This window comes from Manis javanica, chromosome 13 (assembly GCF_040802235.1).
Source record: "Manis javanica isolate MJ-LG chromosome 13, MJ_LKY, whole genome shotgun sequence".
Taxonomy (NCBI): Eukaryota; Metazoa; Chordata; class Mammalia; order Pholidota; family Manidae; genus Manis; species Manis javanica.
In genome coordinates, this window is record NC_133168.1 from 58,636,410 (window position 1) to 58,662,050 (window position 25,641).

Below are 25,641 nucleotides of genomic sequence, written 5' to 3' on the forward strand. Positions count from 1 at the left end.
TTGTACGGAGTTGATAATGATTGACATGTTGCTTGTTTATCACCATCATGCAACTAGTTAACAATGTAATCTAACACTGGAAAAATTCTCATTGTTCTTTAGATTAAAGTGGTGTTTAAAACTCAGTTGTCTGACGAGAAAAACACTTGCTGACCTTTTATGTCAGATTATACTTCTTAAAGTCATATGGAATCATATTCATCCCCACCTTAAAATCTTCATTCAAACTTCATTGGTTACTTAAATAATTCTAAATAATAAGTAACTCTGTTGCCTGCCTTTCTTCTACCTTAGTGTTATTCTAACATTCCTTCCCAAATTTATCTCCTGCTGCTTGCTGTTATCTCACCCATGTTTCAAAATTATATTGCTTTTTCTGCCTCAGTGGTACTGATGATACTGACGACTCCTGTGCCTTTTGTTCTCTCTGCCTGGAATTCCCTCTCTGATTCCCAATTTGCCATATCAAAACCAGCTCACACTTCAAGGCACACTATTGATTATATTTCTGTCATACTGAGTTTTCTTAACTTGTCAACGTTCCTCCTTTGAATCTTGTTTTATTTGCATTTTTACATGGCATTTATGTTAATTTGCCTCAGTAATGAATATTTGAGTAACTTCTCTATGTAATTAAAGATTACAAGTCTTTTAATTGGAATAACGGTGTCCTTGTTTATATCTCCACAACCTAAAATGTACAAGGAAGGGGTTCAAGACATCAAATTAAGAGTCTCAGTGAGCAAGGCTTGAGAGAGAGTATACACAGTTCTCTTAGGCATTAATACCTTGAGCCATATCAAAATCCAGCAATAAAACATGTTTAAATACAAGAGAGAACAAAACATTTAGAAAGAGAAGGCTGGGAATATAAGGATACCAGGGGGGCCAGATAGGCACCAAGAAAATAAATGTCATTCAGTGAACTGGTACAATATGTAAAAGTGATCTCTTGAGAAAAAAGATTCAAAGTCTGATTACCCTATTTGAACTCATGAGGGTTTTTAAAGCTCTGTTCATTTTCAAAATGAAAGAGTTTCAAACATAGACTGCTGCCACCTTTAGGGATTAAAATATTCATCCTAGTGAGAGGATAGAGCGGCTTTGAACAAAATCAACCACTTGTGGTTAGCAGAGAGGATACTGAGGTCTCACCTTGTTTGCTTCGAGTACCATGTTCATTCAGCCTTCCAAATATGAAAAACAGGAAAATTGTCACCTACATGTACATTTCAAAAATTGATTGCTATTTGCCTCCTTAGACAAAATATTACTTCCAGTATTTTTCCAGTTATTCAGTGTTTGAAAAGTTATCTGCAATGGACTTTTTCTTAAGTTCTTTTAAGCCTAGGAGTTTTCCTTGCTCACAACAGTGCTAGAAATCACATCTGGAGAACTATAGGGTGATGAAAATCTTCAAAAATGAGTCGTTCTTAAAAAAATCAAACCATACAGCTGTGATACTTATAGCATTATATTGTTCTTTTGAGACATGGGAAAAAGAAACTGTTCAAAGTTATATGACAGGTTATTATTTGGTTAATGTGAAATGTTCATCTGACAAGCCTATTGAGCTTGATTTGTGTGCATAACCCCACAGCAAATCTACACTCTATCTGATCTACTTTCTCCCTCCCAAACTGACAACAGTGAATGTGCCATCTGAAAAACAAAAAACAAAACAAAAAAAACAAAAATAAGAAACACCTGGAGTATAAAATGTCTTAACCAGTATGATTTATGTTAATAGCACAGAAGAGAATATTTTTTGGTTCTCAAAAACGTAACAGGCAATTGATGTACCATATTGCAGTATGGTCGTAGCTATCAACATGTCAAGATTTAGTTTTGCTGCTAACATTTTACGATTTAGAAGGCTATAAGAATATGTGCAGTGTAGCAATAACATTCATTCCCTCAGCTATATTTATTGGGTTCTCCCTTTTATAGAAGAAATTGAAAAAGAAAGAGATCAGGAGAGACAGACAGGCATCCACTCAATATATTTCATTTTCTTTATTACGTCAAGTAGTGAGAAATAAAGAGACAGAAAACTGAGTTCTTAATAGCTTGTGCTCTGACCAAAGACGATTCCAGACAGAGGAATCACAGTATATTTTTATTGGTTTATTATCTCCAACAGATAACTTAACCATGTCAACGAATGTACCACTTGATCCCAGACCTTCATCAATTACAAGAGCCCTGAAGTTAAGGATGTATTGGGCTTGCTACTGGACTGGGAGTTTCCGGGGATCTTACCATATATACAAGTAACAGTGAATGAGAGGTGAATTCCTTCTGGGAACATTACCAGAAGCTTCTAAAATTGTTCTTTAAATTTAATTCTACCAGACAAAAGCTTCAAATGAAAGGACAAGGATGCAAGTCTGTAGCAATAAGGGCTAATTTTATGTATAAAGAATAAATTAGTGCAAAATATTAAATTATTATATTATCTGGACTTAATCAAAGACAAGGTGACCTTTGTTCATTATTTTCCAGCTCTACAATGATGATATATATCCAATAGTGGTGCTCCTGAGAGCACTGTCAATATCAGTATTTATGTACTCATCAAATTTCAAACTCAGTACCAGACAGAAAGACTTAAATTAATGAGATATGTAGTATATGTACACGCATTTGTTTCATGACCAAGGAAAAAACTTTAGACTCAGCATACATTTTTAAATGATAATCCTGATGGAGTTATTTTTTAAATAATTCTATTTTACAGCTTTTTGAAAGGAAGAATTTTCTTTTTAAAATGGAATCAGCTATTCAGGAACAAGACAGAACATTTTGTTCTTGGCTTAGTTTTCCCATAAAGAACATAAACAGAAGAAAAAAATTCTCAAATGTGTGTTCTATTTCCCATTTATACAATATTGGAGTCACATAGACTTCAGAAAGAATACTTCTAGAAAAATGAATGTGTGTGCATGCATGTGTCTGTACATGTATATATGCCATTACAGGCTATTAAGTCAATGCTCACATATAAAATTAATACATTTCTTATCAGCATAAAAAACATATATTTTTGGTTTTTTACATTTTACTCTTTCTCAGCAGATGCAAAAATAGATTATAGAGCATTTGCATTTTGGTAATTTAATGGTGGCTACATCAGTAATCATCATGTTCGTCTTAAAAATGACCTAACAATAAATAGGAAATGTGGGTTTGTGCTTTTCAGTTGGAGGGTAGGCAAATAATATGAAAAGAAGGAAGGGAGACGGTGAGGGGATGAGAGGAGAAGCAAGAAAAAAGTGAATATTTAGGATCAGGGACAAATATTTTTAAATATGTTAACAGCATAGATCTCATGTTAAATATTCTTAACAAAAACAAACCAAGAGGCGGAGCCAGAATGGCGGCCTGAGTAGAGCAGTGGAACTCTCCTCCCAAAACCAGATAGAATTATGAAAATATAATGAAGACAGCTCTTCCTAAAATAGAGACCAGAGGACACAAGACAACATCCAGAACACTTCCAAACCTGCGAGAACCCAGCGCCTCGTGAAGGGGGTAAGATACAAGCCCCGGCCCGGCGGGACCTGAGCGCCCCTCCCCCCGGCTCCCGGTGGGTGGAAAGAAACCAGAGCGGTTTTTTTTTGCTTTTTTGGTGAGTGCTTTTTGGAAGCCTTAAAGGTACAGGGAGCCCAATACTAGGGAAACAGGGCAGCAAGACCGGTGAGCGGGCACCTGAGACTGGCGCCTGAGGACAAAGAAAAACACGCGTTTTTCCCTTTTTTTTTGGCGAGTACTTTTTGGAAGCCTTAAAGGGACAGGGAGCCCAATACTAGGGAAACAGGGCAGCAATACCGGTGAGCAGGGGCCTGAAACTGGGGCCTGAGGACAAAGAAAATCACACGTTTTTCCCTTTTTTTTTTTTTCCTCTTTCGTTGTTGCTGTTGTTTTGGTTTGGAGAGTGCCTTTTGAAAGTCTTAAAGGGGCAGGACAGGACACTTAGCCCAGAAGCAGGGAATCTGGGGATCTCTGGGCACTCTACCCCATGGGCAGCAGGGAGCACAGAGGCCCATTATGGAGATAAATAACCTCCCAGCCACTCCCCCTCCAACGGGGCTCCACCATTTTGGAGAAGCAGCCCCAGCCAGGCCATGCCCACAGCAACAGCGGAGATAAACTCCATAGCAACCAGACAGGTAGCAGAAGCCCTGTCTGCACACAGCTGCCAAGCATAAGCCACTAGAGGTCACTATTCTCCCAGGAGAGGAAGGCCACAAACTAACAAGAAGGAAAACTCTTCCAGCTGTCACTCGTACCAGCTCTGCAAACTATCTCTATCACCATGAAAAGGCAAAACTACAGGCAGACAAAGATCACAGAGACAACACCTGAGAAGCAGACAGACCTACCCAGTCCTCCTGAAAAGAATTCAAAATAAAAATCTGCATGCTGACAGAGATGCAGAGAAAAATGCAACAGCAATGGGATGAGATGCAGAGAAAAATGCAAGAGCAATCGGATGAAGTCTGGAGGGAGATCACAGATGTCAGGAAGGAGATCACAGAAGTGAAACAATCCCTGGAAGGATTTATAAGCAGAATGGATAAGATGCAAGAGGCCATTGAAGGAATAGAAACCAGAGAACAGGAACTTATAGAAGCTGACATAGAGAGAGATAAAAGGATCTCCAGGAATGAAACGACACTAAGAGAATTCTGTGACCAAACCAAAAGGAATAATATTCATATTATAGGGGTACCAGAAGAAGAAGAAAGAGGAAAAGGGATAGAAAGTCTCTTTGAAGAAATAATTGCTGAAAACATCCCCAAACTGGGGGAGGAAATAATCAAACAGACCACGGAAATACACAGAACCCCCAACAGAAAGGACCCAAGGAGGACAACACCAAGACACATAATAATTAAAATGGCAAAGATCAAGGACAAGGAAAGAGTTTTAAAGGCAGCTAGAGAGAAAAAGTTCACCTGTAAAGAAAAACCCATCAGGCGATCATCAGACTTCTCAACAGAAACCCTACAGGCCAGAAGAGAATGGCATGATATATTTAATGCAATGAAACAGAAGGGCCTTGAACCAAGGATACTGTATCCAGCACGACTATCATTTAAATATGATGGAGGGATTAAACAATTCCCAGACATGCAAAAGCTGAGGGAATTTGCTTCCCACAAACCACCTCTACAGAGCATCTTACAGGGACAGCCCTACATGGGAGCACTCCTAAAAAGAGCACAGAAAAAAACATACAACATATGAAGAATGGAGGAGGAGGAATAAGAAGGGAGAGAAGAAAAGAATCTCCTGACAGTGTATATAAAAGCTCAATAAGTGAGCTAACTTAGGCAGTAAGATACTAAAGAAGCTAACCTTGAACCTTTGGTAACCACGAATCTAAAGCCTGCAATGGCAATAAGTACATATCTCACAATAGTCACCCTAAATGTAAATGGACTTAATGCACCAAAAGACACAGAGTAATAGAATGGATAAAAAAGCAAGACCCATCTATGTAATGCTTACAAGAAACTCACCTCAAACCCAAAGACAAGCACAGACTAAAAGTCAAAGGATGGAAAAACATATTTCAGGCAAACAACAGTGAGAAGAAAGCAGGGGTTGCAGTACAAATATCAGACAAAATAGACTTCAAAACAAAGAAAGTAACAAGAGATAAAGAAGGACACTACATAATGATAAAGGGCTCAGTCCAACAAGAGGATATAACCATTCTAAATATATATGCACCCAACACAGGAGCACCAGCATTTGTGAAACAAATACTAACAGAACTAAAGAGGGAAATAGACTGCAATGCATTCATTTTAGGAGACTTCAACATGCCACTCACCCCAAAGGATAGATCCACGGGGCAGAAAATAAGTAAGGACACAGAGGCACTGAACAACACAGTAGAACAGATGGACCTAATAGTCACCTATAGAACTCTACATCCAAAAGCAACAGGATATACATTCTTCTCTAGTGCACATGGAACATTCTCCAGAATAGACCACATACTAGCTCACAAAAAGAGCCTCAGTAAATTCCAAAATATTGAAATTCTACCAACCAAATTTTCAGACCACAAAGGTATAAAACTAGAAATAAATTCTACAAAGAAAACAAAAGGGCTCACAAACACATGGATGCTTAACAACATGCTACTAAATAATCAATGGATCAATGAACAAATCAAAATAGAGATCAAGGAATATATAGAAACAAATGACAACAACAACACAAAGCCCCAACTTCTGTGGGATGCAGCGAAAGCAGTCTTAAGAGGAAAGTATATAGTGATCCAGGCACACCTTAAGAAGGAAGAACATTCCCAAATGAATAGTCTAACATCACAACTATTGAAACTGGAAAAAGAAGAACAAATGAGTCCTAAAGTCAGCAGAAGGAGGGACATAATAAAGATCAGAGGAGAAATAAACAAAATTGAGAAGAATAAAACAATAGCAAAAATCAACGAAACCAAGAGCTGGTTCTTTCAGAAAATAAACAAAATAGATAAGCCTCTAGCCAGACTTATTAAGAGAAAAAGAGAACCAACACAAATCAACAGAATCAGAAATGAGAATGGAAAAATCACAACAGACCCCACAGAAATGCAAAGAATTATTAAAGACTACTATGAAAACCTATATGCCAACAAGCTGGAAAACCTAGAAGAAATGGACAACTTCCTAGAAAAATACAACCTCCCAAGACGGACCAAGGAAGAAACACAAAAGTTAAACAAACCAATTACGAGCAAAGAAATTGAACAGTAATAAAAAAACTACCCAAGAACAAAACCCTGGGGCCGGATAGATTTACCTCGGAATGTTATCAGAGACACAGAGAAGACATAATACCCATTTTCCTTAAAGTGTTCCAAAAAATAGAAGAGGAGGGAATACGCCCAAACTCATCACTCTAATACTAAAACCAGGCAAAGACCCCACCAAAAAAGAAAATTACAGACCAATATCCCTGATGAATGTAGATGCAAAAATACTCAATAAACTATTAGCAAACAGAATTCAACAATATATCAAAAGGATCATACACCATGACCAAGTGTGATTCATCCCAGGGATGCAAGGATGGTACAACATTCGAAAATCCATCAACATCATCCACCACATCAACAAAAAGAAGGACAAAAACCACATGATCATCTCCATAGATGCTGAAAAAGCATTTGACAAAATTCAACATCCATTCATGATAAAAACTCTCAGCAAAATGGGAATAGAGGGCAAGTACCGCAACATAATAAAGGCCATATATGATAAACCCACAGCCAGCATTATACTGAACAGTGAGAAGCTGAAAGCATTTCCTCTGAGATCGGAAACCAGACAGGGATGCCCACTCTCCCCACTGTTATTTAACATAGTGCTGGAGGTCCTAGCCACGGCAATCAGACAAAACAAAGAAATACAAGGAATCCAGATTGGTAAAGAAGAAACTAAACTGTCACTATTTGCAGATGATATGATACTGTACATAAAAAACCCTAAAGACTCCACTCCCAAACTACTAGAACTGATATCGGTGTACAGCAAAGTTGCAGGATACAAAATTAACACACAGAAATCTGTAGCTTTCCTATACACTAACAATGAACCAATAGAAAGAGAAATCAGGAAAACAATTCCATTCACAATTGCATCAAAAAGAATAAAATACCTAGGAATAAACCTAACCAAAGAAGTGAAAGAACTATACCCTGAAAACTACAAGCCACTCTTAAGAGAAATTAAAGGGGACACTAACAAATGGAAACTCATCCACGGCTCATGGCTTGGAAGAATTAATATCGTCAAAATGGCCATCCTGCCTAAAGCAATATACAGATTTGATGCAATCCCTATCAAATTACCAGCAACATTCTTCAATGAATTGGAACAAATAATTCAAAAATTCATATGGAAACACCAAAGACCCCGAATAGCCAAAGCAATCCTGAGAAAGAAGAATAAAGTAGGGGGGATCTCACTCCCCAACTTCAAGCTCTACTACAAAGCCATAGTAATCAAGACAATTTGGTACTGGCAGAAGAACAGAGGAACAGATTAGAGACTCCAGAAATTATCCCAAACATATATGGTCAATTAATATTTGATAAAGGAGCCATGGAGAATGGGGAGCCATACAATGGGGAAATGACAGTCTCTTCAACAGATGGTGCTGGCAAAACTGGACAGCTACATGTAGAAGAATGAAACTGGACCTTTGTCTAACCCCATATACAAAGGTAAACTCAAAATGGATCAAAGACCTGAATGTGAGTCATGAAACCATTAAACTCTTGGAAAAAAACATAGGCAAAAACCTCTTAGACATAAGCATGAGTGACCTCTTCTTGAACATATCTCCCCGGGCAAGGAAAACAACAGCAAAAATGAGCAAGTGGGACTACATTAAGCTGAAAAGCTTCTGTGCAGCAAAAGACACCATCAATAGAACAGAAAGGAACCCTACAGTATGGGAGAATATATTTGTAAATGACAGATCCGATAAAGGCTTGACGTCCAGAATATATAAAGAGCTCACATGCCTCAACAAACAAAAAACAAGGACCCAATTAAAAAATGGGCAGAGGAACTGAACAGACAGTTCTTGAAAAAAGAAATACAGATGGCCAACAGACACATGAAAAGATGGTCCACATCACTAATTATCAGAGAAATGCAAATTAAAACTACAATGAGGTGTCACCTCACACCAGTAAGGATAGCTGCCATCCATAAGACAAACAACAACAAATGTTGGCGAGGCTGTGGAGAAAGGGGAACCCTCCTACACTGCTGGTGGGAATGTAAATTAGTTCAGCCATTGTGGAAAGCAGTATGGAGGTACATCAAAATGCTCAAAGCAGACTTACCATTTGACCCAGGAATTCCACTCCTAGAAATTTACCCTAACAACGCAGCAATCAAGTTTGAGAAAGACAGATGCACCCCTATGTTTATCGCAGCACTATTTATAATAGCCAAGAATTGGAAGCAACCTAAATGTCCATTGGTTGATGAGTGGATAAAGAAGATGTGGTACATATACACAATGGAATACTACTCAACCATAAGATGAGGAAAAATCCTACCATTTGCAGCAACATGGATGGAGCTGGAGAGTATTATGCTCAGTGAAATAAGCCAAGTGGAGAAAGAGAAATACCAAATGATTTCACTAATCTGAGGAGTATAAGAACAAAGGAAAAACTGAAGGAACAAACCGCAGCGGAATTACAGAACCCAAAAATGGACTAACAGGTACCAAAGGGAAAGGAACGGGGGAGGATGGGTGGGGGGTGTAAGGGGAGGGAAGAAGAAGGGGGGTATTAAGAGTAGCATGCATGGGGGGGAGGGAGAAAGGGGAGGGTAGGCTCTACAACACAGTGAGGACAAGTAGTGATTCTACATTTTGCTATGCTGATGGACAGTGACCGTAAGGTGGTTTTTAGGGGGGACCTCATGTAGGAGAGAGTATAGTAAATATAGTATTCTTCATGTAAGTGTAGATTAAAGATTAAAAAAAAAAAGGAAGAAAGAAAAGAGGGATTACTCCTTGATAGGATAAAACAATTGGTAAATCAAAGATTTACGCATGCTTTAAATATCCTTAATGTTGATCACTTAAAGGGTGTCAGATGATCAGCTATGGAGGTACTCTTTTCTGATATTATTCCTTTCTCTTAATAAAAATAAAAAATAAAATAAAATAAAATAAAAAAAGCAGTTCCTGTATGCTGACATCCAATGAGTTCTACACAGTGGTATAGAGGGCATGTCAAAGTGTGGGCAAAGGGTATGTTTGTTTCTATGCAGTAGATCAAGGCCTAGCTTGGCTACCCAGAAAATGAACTAAGATACGATATGAGGAGGAGCTTCCGGCATCAGCACTCTCTGGAGGACTCGTGCCGGGGGATCATCATCAAAAAGCCTCCACAGGGATCCGGGCGATGCTGCGGTTGTGGCTGCGTCCACCCCACCGTTTCCTGGACTTGCCATTGGAATGAGGAGGGAGATGTCTAGGCTGGCATGTGCATACAGTGAGACAACGAATTGTACTGTTGGAACTCAGTCAGGAGTTGGGAGGGGTGCAAGTTGTAGCGCTCCAAAATCCTACGACTATAGACTATCTACAGTTAAAAGAACATATGGGATGTGAACAGATCCCAGAAATGGGTTGCTTTAATTAGTCTGATTTCTCTCAGACTGTTCAAGTACAGTTGAACAATATCCATCATATCATAGACTAATTTTCACAAATACTTAGGGTGCCTAAATGGTTTTCTTGGCTTCACTGGAGATGGATGGTAATTATAGATTTGCTTTGTTTATGTCACCGTATTCCTATTATGTTAATATGTGTGCGCAAGTTAGTTAGTAGTTTAAAACCTGTACATACTTAAAGTACTCTACAAGAAGATATGTCAAAGAAATAATCAATCCTCCCATGTTTTCTTCCATATGCTACCTCTATAGCTTTTCTTCTTCCTTCCTAATTACAACCCTTAAATAGAATTCGTGCCTCATATTGAATTTACCGAGTATCATAATTCCTCCAGGTGGTAAAGATGCCTCGAGACAAGTGCTGGGCATAGAAGCCACAGGGCATAAATCTGCAAAGAAGTAAAAAAGCTAACCTTTTCAAACAATATTGCTTCTCTCTCACTTACCAACTTTACATTTCCCTGTATGGCCCCAGAAGATTGCTGGTTAGCCAGAGACAGGTAAGATTCCTCAAGGGAGGAACAACCTAAGACAGGCACAGTCGCAGGGGGGCCATCAGGTGAGAAATTGGGGAACAACAGTGGTGAAGCTTAGAACCTCACACCCCCCTGTGTTGAGAGAAAGCTTCTGCATCCATGGATGTTTTATTGCCCTTGTCTAGCTCGGATTAGCACATAGTCTACAGGCACACACCTGATCATCTACAATTGCTCTCTTACAACACTAAACTATGTTTTCTACCTTTATCTTGCATCTACCTACCACTTCAGCAGTTTATTAAAAATATAAAAAATAATAATAATAAAGGGAGAAATGTGGGATGCACATATAAATCAAGTATAAAAATCAAACAAATATTCATATTTGACCTGATTGTTTATAGTTCATAATGCGTGATCAGAACCGAAAGTTTCTGTGATGACTGCCCTTGTACTGTTCACCATGTAAGAACTTATTCACTATGTAAGAATTCGTTCACTATGTAAGAACTTGTTCGTTATGCTTCAGAAGATTGGAGACTGATGAGAACTAGGCTTGAGATGGATTAATGATTGTGCCTTGAGCATTCACCCCCCTATACAGAATTTTATTGTTGTTAACAACCATTTGATCAATAAATATGAGAGATGCCCTCTCAAAAAAAAAAAAAAACAAACCAAAACAAAATTGCCCACGCCCCCCCCAAAACCACAAAAGAACACAAGGAAATGTTTGGAAGTGATGGATATGTTGTATCTTGGATATGATAATGGTATCACAGGTGTGTGCATATGTCTAAACTCATCAAGATGTTAACATTAAGTATGTGCAACATTTCGTATATCAATTATACTTCAGTAAAGCCAGAAAAAAAATGAATGAAATTTTTTCTCCCACACAGGGAGTAGAATAAACAGGAGAAAGGGTCAGCCTTCTCTTGGCAAGCCATTCAGCTGAGAATGCCATTGAATTGGGGCATATTTGCTCCAAAATAAATTTAAAATTTCCACAGTACAATAAGCAATTCCAAGCATTGGCATGTTAAATATTCTTCACTCAGTCATCTCCCTTATTGAGTGAAAAATTCAAAATAGTTTTTTAATAAAGCATCATCACTATGTTTTCAATTGTCGGTACCTGGCTGACAATGTCTGTCGTCCCAAATACAGTCCATTCAGTGGCCCTGTTATCACTTAAGTCAGAGATGTTCATATAGTCCCTAGGGCAGTGATGGTATTTTTCCCAAGATATTTGCAGTGTGTGTTTCCTTTGTGTTTCAGCAGAAAAATTAATTTTTTGTTTCAAATACCACAGATAGTACCATTATTTGCTATTCCAGTTAGTTTATGAGTTTCTGGAACATTGAGACTAGGAACTTTGGAACCATGTTTTCCATCTTTGTATGAATGAGATAATAAATTTGAAAATGCCTGGTATATACCAAGCAAATATTGTACTTCAAAACCTTAGTGTGAACAAGTGAGGTATAAATAATAAATAAAATAAGACACTGATACTTTATGTTGGGCTTAGTTCAAATTGAGACCAAATGATATAAAATTCCAAAGTAGTGACTCCTGGTTTTGAGACCATATACATGTATATATGCACAAGCTATCTTCAAGTATACAGAAATTAAATATATGAATGGATCTGGTATATTTTGCCAAGTGCCCCATACTACAGCACATAAAACAGGTCATTGTTAAATTATTTACAACTGATAAGCCATTAGAAAACCAATGTGGTGTAAGAAAATATTATTCTATTGTGAAACTAAATTCTTCAAAGTGGTTATAATGAAAAGCCTAGCAATAGCCATTAATAAAATGAATTCTATCTAACAGCATAGCAGCCCATAAAATGAAATTATGTTCTCTCTGTATATGTCAGCAGTGATGATATCTAATCAATAACTGAGCTGCTGTCAAGCTCAGGTTGAATTTGTAGGGAGGAAAAACATACAGTACACCTATACTATTTCATAAAGAAAAATTCATTTTTTTAACCAAAATATCCTTTCAGAGAAGGTAAAGAGAGACAGGCTTTTTGGTGGGTGATATTTTTAGTAACTTGAAATATTTTGAATGTCTGTTGAAATGGGTTGACGGGAGGATTACAATATTTGCACTTGTGTCTCAACAGTTTAACAGCCTTTTATTTACCTGGTTTGTAGCATTTACATAATATGAAAGAAAAAGTGGGGGGCATTTCCATGAAATGTATAGCCATTATAATAAATAAAAAATATCCATTCTAGTATTTCTTGAAATGAGAGAAAAACATTAAAAAAATGTATAGCTTTTTTTACTAGAACCAAATATTGTTAATGTGTTAATGTTGTTACTTGTTTAGAGCTTTACACTTTAGAGTGTATTTGTAATAATTAAGGTATTTATGCAGTCCTTAGTATGTACTATGTACAAGATATGCATTATTATGCACAAGAGATGCACTGTGAATGTATTAGGAAACTGAGATTTTGAGGCTTTAAGAATTTTTGTTCAAATTAAAAAACAAAGACTAGGAAGAGAGATTCCTAATTTTGACCAGTCTATCTTACTCCAAAGCCTTAAGCTCTGTAACCTTAATGGTATATCGACTCCATGAATATGATTCCATTAATTGTTATGAGAATAATCTGTTATTACCTTGACATATATCCTAGTGCTTGGTCTCCATGCACATTTGACTCTCTTCCATTGACCCTGAAATCTCACTTGACCTTTGAAGACCTAACAAAAATCATCTTTTTTTGTTAAGAAAATGATATTCAGTCCCCTCAAGTGGAAAATGCCTTCTAACTCTTTTTCTCTTTTGTCATAATATTTTAATTAATTAAGGAACTCTCTCTTAAAAAATCTATTGTGTCTTGAATTTGAGATACTTTGTGTTCACATCTGCCTAATAAGGAGCATAGGAAACATAATATATTTGACACATTAAATGCTATATTTTTTGTTATCATAGTTTCTTACACCACTCTTAATTGAAAGCCTTCCTCAACCACATAACACACATCCAAATAGTTCAAGATATGAGAACACTACTCTAGAATATCTCTTGGATATTCCTTCAGTTTTTCACTTCTCACTGCTTTAATTATATCAAATTTGTCAACCCCTTTTCTACTACTGAAATGCTGCAAGGAGATTGCCTCTAGGCTCATTTTACCCTCCAATATATTGTCCAAATTGATGTCAGACCTACCATTGCAAAATATCACCATCTAGCAACAAACCTTCAGTAGCTCTCTGCTATTCTCAGGAAAACTCAAGATCTCTATTTAATAGGAATACAAAGTCCTCCATAATTTGGCTCCTGCATCGTTGATAATACCCCTTGTCACCTCTCTATTTCTTTTCCTTTGCAGTCTCCTCAGAAAATAAGTCAAAATATTTGTGACTTTGAAAAATGAATAGTCATTTTTCCAGAAAAGCCAGGGAAGATTAAACATTCCAGGCAGAAGAAACAGCACAAGCAAAGATAATGATTTGAAGCGGCACAGTGTTGTGGGACTGTAAGATGTGACAGTTGCTGTTATACTAAGCCTTCCCTGATCATGGTTTAATAAAATTAATGATTCCTTCCTTTATATCATTAAATGTGTCATCTCGTGATGTATTTATTTCTGCAGTAAAAATGTACTTCCAGGAGGGTCTGTTTTATATTTGTCTTTGTAAAACTAGAACCAAGCACAGTGTGTGACTCATAGTAGGCACTTAACATGTTTTGTTAAACTACTGAACTCTTGAGAAGTGATTCAAGAATTTATTAATCAATTTCAGAATCTCAGATCACTGAAAATTTTAGGAAAAGCCTTCATAAGATTTGAAAAATCACGAAGTGGTACATGCTGGTATTTCAGAAATTGTGTTCTATCTATAAAATATTTACTCTGGACTTTATGACCACAGTGGCTACAGGGACAGGGTTTTCAATAAATACTAACTTTAAAATTAATCCCTGGCATCCACTGGCAAGTTGTGTGTAGTGGAGCTAGAGAAGGAATGAGACCCACTGGTAGTCAAAAAGGAGAGTGGCCCAAATCTTGGTCCAAGAACATTTGAAGCAGGGAACAATTGATTTTCTTATTGGAATGGATGGGGGAGAGTTTTTTTCATACCAAATGGGAAGGTTTTTTTTTCCTGAAATTCCTCTGCTTTTAGTTTTTTTCTGCATTTGCATGAAACTTGAAGTTTGATTAATGGTAAACTGATAAATAGGACATTAAAATTCAAAATTGTTATAAAACAAAAGCAAAACAAAAACCAAAAACATGTGCTAGGCATAAGAGGGCCTCCTGGAGAAATCCAGTTAGACAGTGGTGAAGCACAACTAGGCATCAATCATAATTAGGCAGATTGCCAAATTCAAGAAATAGGCAAGAGTCAGGAAATACACAGATAGTGGATACCAGATGAGCTGTATTTTTATAATTATGGTGTAATCAAAAAGTGTATCTTGAAACAGTTTGTCAATGTCAAAATTTATACTTACAAAGGATAAAAAAGGCAGAAGTTACAGAATTAGAACAGAAGAAGGTGGATTCACATGTACTTATAGGACATATATCAAATTTATTAAATGAAAACTGTCAATTTGTTGAACAGTATCTAATGATCATTTTTAGCTTTAATAATATCTTACTTTTCTTGGATCTCACCAAATTATGGCAACTATCTCAAATTATTCACCGTATCATATGATGTGCCTTTCCTTTCCACTAAGTATCAAATTATATTTCACCATCATGAAAATTTTAATTGGATTAACACATACTCTATGTGAGTAGGTGAAATGTCTATTGTTTCTCATTGTTTGATGTCAAGTGTCCAGTACAGTGTCTGGGGAAACAAAGCTCAATATTTCCTAAATGAATGAAGTATAGACATGGAAAAAAAGTTAAATAAAATAATATTGACAAAATTATATTAATATGTTGACTGTACTAGGAACTATTTTCTATAGTATGTACTTCATTATTGTAAAATTTTGACATGCATGTATTTATGTTTTGCAGTAAACTAATTTGTTAGACATGTTAATCCTGACCTACATACTGTTATTCCATGATGAAAAAATGTTGCATGTGACTGAAGTTTCATTTTGTTCAAACAGGGAATCCTTATGAAAAAATTGTAATAGCATGAAATAATCATGTCAGAGGAGAATGAAATCTGTTTAAGAATTTTAATCTAGTAAATTTTTAGAATGTTAGTCTTTGAATAGTTAAGTTAAATAAATCCAAGAGTTAAGCTTATGCTTTGTTCTTAGGTGATATTTAATGCCAAAGAGGATTTAAAGCTTTAAAATCAAGAAGTGAGCCTCTTAGGAAATTATAAACATTCTATGTTTCTGTCTACTTTCTTTTTTATGCTGTATTTTTATATATCTAATTACATAAAGGATAATACTTATAATTTTCAAATATTGTACTTTGCAATTCAATAATTTCAAAAAATTGTAAAATTTGTAAAGATCAGTTTAGCGATTTATTTGCTTACTTACATATCTATTCATTTATAAATAAGTAGACTTTTTGTGCACTTTTAATTTCACAGCAAAATCGAGCAGAAAGTACAGAGTTCCCATGTACCTCCTGTCCCCAAACATGCCTAGCCTTCCCCATTATCAATCATCCCCTACCAGAGTAGTATATTCGCTACAATTGATTAATTTATATTTACACATCATCACTGGGGTTTATATTACAGGTACATGTTAGAATTGTACATTCAATGGATTTGGGAAAATACTTAATAACATATATCCATCATAATATTATATACAGGGTATTTTCACTGCCCTAAAAATGATCTGTGCTCCTCCTATTCATGCTTCCCTTGTCCCTAACCTATGGCAGTTGCTCATCTTTTCATTGCCTCCATAGTTTTGCCTTTTCCAGAATATGATATAGATAGACTTGTACAGTTTGTAGCATTTTCAGATTGGCTTCTTTAACTCAGTATTTTGCATTTAAATTCCCTCCATGTATTTTCATTTCTTTTTAGCGTCTAATAATATTCCATTATATGTATCTACCACCATCATTTGGGTAAATACCAGGAAACACAATTGATGAATTGTATGGTAAGAGTATGTTTAGTTTTGTAAAAAGCAGCCAAACTGTCTTCCAAGATACGGGCACCCTTTTGAATTTCCACCAGCAATGAATGAAAGTTCTTTTCGTTCAATGTCTTTTGGTACAACAGCATTTGGTGAAGGAAGCATTTGTTGTCAGTGTTCCAAATTTTGGCTATTATAATAGATATATAGTGGTATCTCATTATTGGCATTTCTCTGATGACATATGATGTGGAGCATCTTGTCATATGCTTGTTTTCCATCTGTATATCTTCCTTGGTAAGATGTCTGTTAGCCTTTGGACCATTTTTCTAAATGGGTTGTTCATTTTCTTATTGTTGAGTTTTAAAAATTCTTTGTATATTTTGGTGAACAGTCCTCAATCAGAAGTCTTTTGCAAATATTTATAGCAGTCTGTGAATTATCTTTTAATTGTCTTATTATGCCTTTTGCAGAGCAAAAAGTTTTTATTTTAATGATGTCCAGCTTATCAACTCCTTCTTTCACAAACTGTGCCTTTGGTGTTATGTCTAAAAGATATCACCAAACTCAAAGCCATCTAGATTTTCTCCTGTTATCTGCTAGGAGTTTTATAGTTGTGTGTTTAACATTAAGGTCTGTGAACCATTCTGATCTATGTGTTGCTAAGGGTGTAAGGTCTATGTCTGCATGGATATCCAGCTGTTCTAGGACCAGTAGTGAGAGAAAATACCACCTTTTCACCATTATATTCAGTTTATTTTCAGATATTTTTGCTTTTAAGAAAATTACAATAATCTAATAGCTATATAATGTTAAATTAATTTCTGTTCCAAATCGTCACATTCCCAGTTTTATTCCTTAAAGGATTTTAACTGACCTCTTTCTTTTGCAAGTTACCTCTGTGTTTCTAAAGTAATGTGTTTATAACACAGTATTTCAATTTTTGAAATATTTCTTATTTTGATACATGATAATACAACATTCTCTACCCTCAACCCAATTACCAAATACAGATGCTTCTGTTTCTTTCTAGAGAGTTTGGTGCCAACACGGCTCTTCTAAGCACTGTATACTTACCAATTACACATAACAGCCTCATGAGGTGGGCACCCTTATTATCCCATTGAAGTGAGTAAGGTGCAGAGAGGTTAATGATCTGCCAGTTGTCGACAGCCAGCAGATTGAAGAATCAGGGATATTGATTACTAGTGTCCTCTCTTCTTATCATTATCTTTTAATCTATATCTCTTCATTTCTTGATAAAATGAGAATTTTTATTCATTCTGGAAATATTCATCTCCAAATTTAACATTTGCCTAGTATTGCTCTGAAATATAGTGGCCAAAACACTTACAATCAGGGAGTTTTTATTCCAGTAGAGGACTGAAGATAAATAAAGGATAGAGAGTATTAAGGGGAGTACAATAGAGAGTAACTGAGCAGCTGCTGCAAGAAGGCCTCTCTCAGAACTAGACAGAGATCTACACAAAGAGAAGAGAAAGTCTTTTAGGCTTATGCTTAAGCTGCAAAGCAGAAAACAGCTTAATTTTTTTATGAATAGAAAGAAGCCTGGGTGACAGGGAGAGAAGGGCCATGAAGGAAACGTTGAGGTCGAAGAGTGAGAGGCAGGTCATGCTGTTCTTTCTAAGTCACGTGTACTGAGCCTACCAAATGTCATGTCTCTTTTATACTCACAGTCCCCACATAGGTATGGAGTAACCTACAAAGAAGATTCTTCTTTGCTTAAGGGTTTTCCTCTGGAGAGCTGGGCAGTCTGGAAGCAGCTGAGCACAGCCTTGGCTAATGAGTGATGGGAATGTCTGAGTCAGTTGGGCTGCTGGAAGAAGCTATCACAGACTGGATGCTTCAACAACAGACATTTATTTCTCACAGTTCTGGAAGGTAGGAGGTCCAAAAACAAGAGGCTTGCAGATTCAGTGTCTCATGAGAGCCCTCTTCCTGGTGTGCAGAAGGCTGTCCTCTTGCTGTGTCCTCACATGTCAGAGAGCATGTCTCTTGTGTCTCTTCTTCTAAGGACATAAATCCCACATGAAGGCTCCACCCTCATGACCTAATTATCTCCTGAAGCCTTATCTCCAAATACCATTACGTCGGGACTAGTATTTCAACATTTAAATTTTCGTGGGATACAAGCATTCAGGCCACTACATTGTTTTGCTTTTTCCTCTCCTCCCTGAAAGCCTTTAGTATCTTTTATTTATTGCTATTCTTTTTTTATTTATATATATTTTTATAGAACAATTTTGGATTTACAGAAAAAATAACCATCTAGTACAGTTTCTATATACTCCTTCAGTACACAGTTTCCCACATATTTAATAACTTGCATTAGTGTGGGACATGTGTTACAATTTAATGAACCAATATTTATTCATTATTATTAACTAAAGTCCATGGTACATTGAGGTTTATTCTTTGTGTTCTACATTTTTATCGGTTATGAAAAATGTATTGTGTCATGTATCCACCATTACAGTATCATATAGAAGTGTTTCACTGTCCCCCCAAGTCCCCTGTGCTTGGTCTATTCATTCCTATGCCACCTCACTCACCCATGCCCCTGGCCCCAGAATGCCTGGAAGCCATTGGTTTTTACTATCACAACAGTTTTGCCTTTTCCAGAATGTCATGTAATCGAGGTCATATAGTATATACCCTTTTCAGGTTGGCTTTTTTACCTTAAAAGTGTGCATTTATGGTTTGTTCATGCCTTTTCACGGCTCAAAGGATTGATGATTCTTTTTATTGTTGAATAAATATTGTATGGTATACCACAGTTTATCCATTCATTTCTTGAAGGCTATCTTGGTTGCTTCCAGCTTTGGATGGCTAGAATAAAACTGCCATGAACATTCATGTACAGGCTTTGTATGGACACCAGCTTTTAACTCAGTTGACAAATACTTTTGATGTGATTGCTTATGGTATGGTAAGAAAATATTTAGCTTTGTAAGAAACTGCCAAACTGTCTTCAAAGTGACTGTCCCATTTTGCATTCCTGCCAGGAATGAATGAAGATTCCTGCTGCTCCACACTCCCTCCAGCAGTGGGTGTTTGTCAGTTTTAAGGATTTGGGGAATTCTAATAGATACGTAGAATCATCTCATTGTTTTCTTAAACTGAAATTCCTTAATGACATATGATATTGAACATCTTTTCATATGCTTCATATTTTTCTTGGAGAGCTGTCTACATAGTTTTTGCCCATTTTAATTGTCACGTTATAACCTAAACTGGAAATCTAAAGCATTATTTGATGACATTTTTAGAAGTCTTGTTAGTCTCTTAAAATTGACAATAGTGTGAAGAGGTTCCTTAAAATTCATTTTTCCATGCACTCAGTGGGGCCCGTAATTATACATACTCATGTCCTTGATGAGAAACTGTATTCTATTAGTTTTGTTTAGGAAATATTCCCCAACACTTCTTCATTTTCTCTGTTCTGCTACAAGTCATATTAGTTGAGTATTGGCAGTTCTGAATTAATCATTTATGTCTTTTATCTAACCTCTCATACTTCTTGTTCTACTCTGAGAAGGATTTATTTGAATTTATCTTCCTGTCATATTTTTCTGGCCATTCTTTTGTTTCCTTAGTATTACTTTTTCACACCACTTTTTTCTTGTTTGGTGAGTATAGTTGTTCTCGAATATCTCTTAGATGCTCTATTTAGATTGTGGCCTTGTAAATATGCATTATCGTTGTTTACTCCAGAACAATTTTTCTCCTTCTTTATCTTGGTTTCTTCTCTTCTTGTTACAGGATTTCCTGAAATGCTTGGTAACGATGCTTTTCTATCTGTATTGGAAAAAAATGAGACTGTAAAAAGCTGATGGAATCTCTTTGTGAGAGAACTGTTCTGCTGGCAGAATTAGGTTCAGATTAGTCAGAAAGTCAATCATTCCTCGTAATTATTGACTTTCTAATACCTGATTCTGAAGACTTTTCATTGGATGTTCTTTATTTTTAGTAGTAATAGTTGTGGAAGGGAGTTTCTGTGAATTTCTCCCAGGAATTCAGTTTCTTCCTGTTTTCAGCCCTCATCTCGCTGTTGTCCCCCAGGTGGAATTTGCAAATCTTGAGCATCTCCAAGAGCCAAAAGGCAAATTCTCCAGCCCGCATCTCCTTCCATCCTGCTCTTTGTCCCTCCATACTTCATTAAATGTATCAATCTATGTCTATATCTGTATCTATGCTTAGGTTTATGTTTATACCTATAGCTGTATCCATTTGTCTATCACCTATCAGGGAATGAAAATTAGTAATCTGAGAATTAAATGAATTTGAATAAATACAGTCTAATAAAATTCTTATTTGTGAAAACTTCTAAAATGAGTAAATAGAAAGAAAATCAAACTAGTTGCCAGGAAAAAAAAAAAGAAAGTTAGTATTAAACAAGGTTGATTGAATCTGAAGAAAACTACACCCTCTCATCATGAGTATTCAAGTCAAGTCTGCTCCATGAGTTACTAAGGAGACACAAAGCATCCTAGGAGTTTCTTACTGTGAGATACGAAGTAAAGAAAAATGGCATCCACTACTTGAGGGAGATTTGGTACATTCAGTTCTTTGTCACAAAGCTACATTGCTTCCTAAAGACTATAAAATGTTCTTAAGTCAGAAAGAAAACATCTAAATGTGGGAGACCAATCTAGCAGGAGACACAGTGAACTTACTGACAATTTTTTCATGACGTAATTTTGCTTTGCTGGCCTTGGTTATATAAATATTGCCATGAACTCACTCCTCCACACCCCAGACTCCCAACGCCACGAAGACTGTTCTTTCTCTTCAACTCTGCAGTAGCGTATTGGCATACTCCATTTGAGTAAAGTGAATAAAGTGAAGATACTATGTAGGTTTAGGAGGAACAATCTAGTTGAAGACAAAACTTCACCATACCTTACTTACCAAGGATGAACAGAAGTTTATCTGGAAAGTTTAATATCTATAAACCATAGAAATCTAAGCTGTTACCACCTCCAGTGGTCAACAGGATCCACTTTCTGGGCAGTGACCAATGTCCCACCTCAGTACATTTCTCCTCCCCTCCATTAACATTCTTGCCAGCTCTGCTATGATTCAGTTCTTCTCTGCCTGGCTTTCGGCTTTTCAAAGTAAAACTATTAATTTGTAAAATGAATTTCCACTGAGGAGGTAGCAGCTTCCAGTGTTCCTACTGCCAGCGTAGTTGGCACTTTGTCAAGGGTTTTCAGGAACCGCAGATCTTTAACAAAAAGGAGGCATTGCTAATGATAATGAGGAAAGACATTGTTACAGACTGGCAGGAGATATATTATAGCTCCTCTGAAAATATTTTCTAAGGACCTAGGAGGACTTTTTAGCTATAACTTGAAAAGTATATCACATAGTAATTAATATCACATATAAGGCTGGCCTTGACTAAAGTAGCAAAAATTGAACATTGCTGATTCATGTCTTACTTTGTTGGGACACCTGCCCTCCTCCTTCCATCTTTAAAAATAACAGCAAGGACAGTAAGACTAAAAAGGTATAGTAGACCTAGCAACCATTAATAGAGGTACTAGATGCTAATAAAAAAGTATTAATACTAGGGGTTATACTTCAGGTGACTTGTGGACAACCTGTGTGTACTTTGTGAGACAGTGTATACTCAATAGACAGTGAATTATAGTCAGTATGTTGGGTTTGAATTTCACCTCTGACTTACACTATTAATATTAAGAGACTAGGTCAAAATGAATGTCAATTCAAAGTAATTAGAAACAGCATATTTATCAGGGCCACAGAGCATTTCTGGCCTAGGAATTGAAGGAGGTAGAGAAAGAGATTCAGGTGAATTTCAGGAGCTCCCAGTCACCTACAAATAAGCCAGCAGACCAGTGCACTGCGTGTAAACTGCGGTGGCCAAGGCACTTGTCAGGACTTTCAGAGTATAATGACTGCTGGTTTACTTCTATTTCTACATCCCAAACCTTGCACAGATACTCCTTGTGGCTAATCCTAACCAAGAATCATGCAGGGAAGGCAATTCTGGGGAAGTGCAGTTGCAGCTTAGCTAAGCTGAAACAGCACAAAACCACCGCAACTGGTAATCATGAAAGTTCACAAAATTGCTCAAGACATGCATTCTCTCTGATTTATGCAGTTGCTATATTGAGCAGTAGCTGAGTAATTAAAAACTCACCATCAGAGATGTCATTATTAGAACCCTGTTGGTGCTTTCAGATGTGAAGTCAAGCATGGTACTTTATTGCATAGCACCCTATGAATTCCTGCACCTTATCAGCAGCTAGAGATTCTTTTCATGGCACAGCAATAAAAATATACATTTTATAATTATAAAATGAATATACGCCTATATTTATAAAAGCTAGTAAGTCCTCCTGTCTTCTCCACTGCAGTTGTGCATACAAATACACACACAGACTGAGGTAATACCAGAAATTACCACAACATTAAATAAAAAACTTGTTCTAGGTGAGTGTATTTAAGAAAAGTACTGTGAAGGTGCACAGAGATGACCCATGTGCAAATACAATGATAGGAATTTAGTTTTGATCTAATGGTTTCATCAATTTTTCCTAAGTACGATTGTAATTACCTGCACAGGAGCTTAAAATAATGCATGCAGTAAGTTTCAGGAGTTATCTTATTAAATGAATATGTTATTTGTATTCTATATGGAAATACGCTTGTGTGTTTTGACTATGCATGAGGTTTGGACCCCTGGGTATCCTATGGAGACCAGGCACAGCTGATTTCTTCATCTGCAAGGCAGAAGCCTGACAGCCACAGATGTGAGCTGCTCCAGCTTTAGGTGTGAGAGCTGTTTTGTGAAGCCAGAATTCAGGCAATTAAGCAAGTTCCCCTCCTGGTAAGCTGGTAGTTAGCCAGACCACTGTCAGTGCTGCCCACACCGCCGCTTCAGGCAGAGCGCTTGGTGAGACGGAACACCTGAAGCTGCTCACTGGAAAAGAACAAAGACCCAAAACCTGAAACGTTAAAGACCTCATTTATAAAATCACTTTAGCCTTTAGCTCTGCATTCTATAGACAGAGTCAAATAAAATATAAAGAACCCAAAACAGTATCATCAATAATCATGTATAACTCCTTAGAGTTACCAAGCACGCACATTATGCATTGCATATGATGGGTTGTATACTAATTATACATTATATTGTATCTAATTTAGCTTTTAAAACAACCCTGTAGAGTCTCTATCAATGTTACTATTTAGAGATTATGAAACTGGCTCAGCTTGGTTCAGTGCCTTATTGTAGGTTTTACAAACTATAAGTGGTCAAGCCAGGACTAAACACAGATTCCTCTACTGTCAACTCCAGGGTTCACTTTAAATCCTTTCTAAGCTGGCTGGACACACATGAGTTAGAAACAAAAATAACTATTTCTACTGGGCTCTCCAGTACAAGCTGTCCTGTATTATGCCATGTTTTTAATGCATGACTATAAAAGTAGTTCTACTTTGTCTTTATCCATTACTTTCAGAGTTACTAGTAAATTTGAATTGGCACATACCACTTTGCCAAGTTTTTAAAATTAAAGTTAAAGTGGTGAATAGTCGCTAGATACAAATACTAATTTGTGTTCTAAATGAGGAGAAAGCAAAGAGAAAATGAAATCTTAAGCAGCCACGTTATCAGGACTTTTGCCAAGAGCTTACACATTTTGTCACCCACAATGAGATTGTCTCTTATAATGAGAGTTAGGTAGTGCATTATTTTCTTTCGAAAGAGGAGACTGAAGTCAACGTTAAGGAATTTTTCCCAAGGTCAAGGAGAAACTAAAGGGTTCAGCTGGGATTTGAACACTGGCCTGTCTGGTTCTCAAGATGAAGGGAGAAAGTAAAAAAAAAAACAAAAAGTAGTGTTGAGTGGTTCTTCTATGGCAGGCACTCCAATCAGTACTTTTCAAGTACTTTTCAACAACCCTATAAAGTAGTAACTGTTCACCTTATTTTACAAATGAGGGAAAGGATGAAAATTAAGTTAAATTGCCTAAAATCCCAAGGCTAGTAATTGGCAGAGAAGAAAATCGAATGTCTCACTTTAATGCTTGTGCTCCTTCCACTAACAGATCCCCCAGATTGCTGGATATATATATGGAATTGTGAACAGCACATGGGAAATAGATAACTTTGTTAAGACAATAGAATAAAAACAATTCATAGAACAGTTAAAGATTGCTGAGCCCTCCAATACCTACTACTCAAGTAAAATACAGTTTAGTGTGTCCTTTTTCTAGTAAGCTTGTGAAGAAGACAGTATTTTGAGTTTTCATCTATTTTTTCAGTAGTCTCATAAACACAAGCTTTGTGAAATACTCGTCATAAAGAAAAAGTCTCGTAGGACACAAGAAATGTAGGTACAGTGCATTGTGAAATGCATGCTGGGTTACTCTTAAATGTAAGGAAAAAAGAAAAACTCAAGGAGAACCAAATAAAATATATACATTATTATTTTTAGAATTACATGGAATAGTAATAGGCTGATTTAAACATGATTTTCATTCAAAAAGTCTACACTGACAAAAATCAATTATTCTTACCTAGGGTTATGTAAATTAATATTTAACACTTTACTACTTCAATTGCTCCAAAGGACTAAAAGTTGAATAAATAATATTAATTTAATTCATTAATACTATTACTGATGATCAAAAAGTTTAATTAATAGAAATGAACTATTAGATCCCATCATGTGAGAACTGCATTGCTTTCATTTTAATTGTCTCTCGAAATGAATTATGCAGACATAGATACTCCCTCCTCTGGGAAGTAGAATCCCATTTCCTACACAGACAAGCCCCTTCCCCTAGCCCACCGTCACCAGACTTGA

The 25,641-nt window shown here is 36.5% G+C and overlaps 1 long non-coding RNA gene across 1 annotated transcript in view; it reads left to right on the forward strand.

Moving 5' to 3' along the window:
• The window catches only part of LOC140845361 (uncharacterized), a 140,649-nt gene extending 126,389 nt beyond the window's left edge, over nt 1–14,260 (forward strand). Inside the window, exon 3 of the long non-coding RNA XR_012124157.1 lies at nt 14,083–14,260. This is a non-coding gene — a long non-coding RNA (uncharacterized lncRNA). The remainder of the gene's footprint in view (nt 1–14,082) is intronic.
• Nucleotides 14,261–25,641: the final 11,381 nt, after the last annotated feature.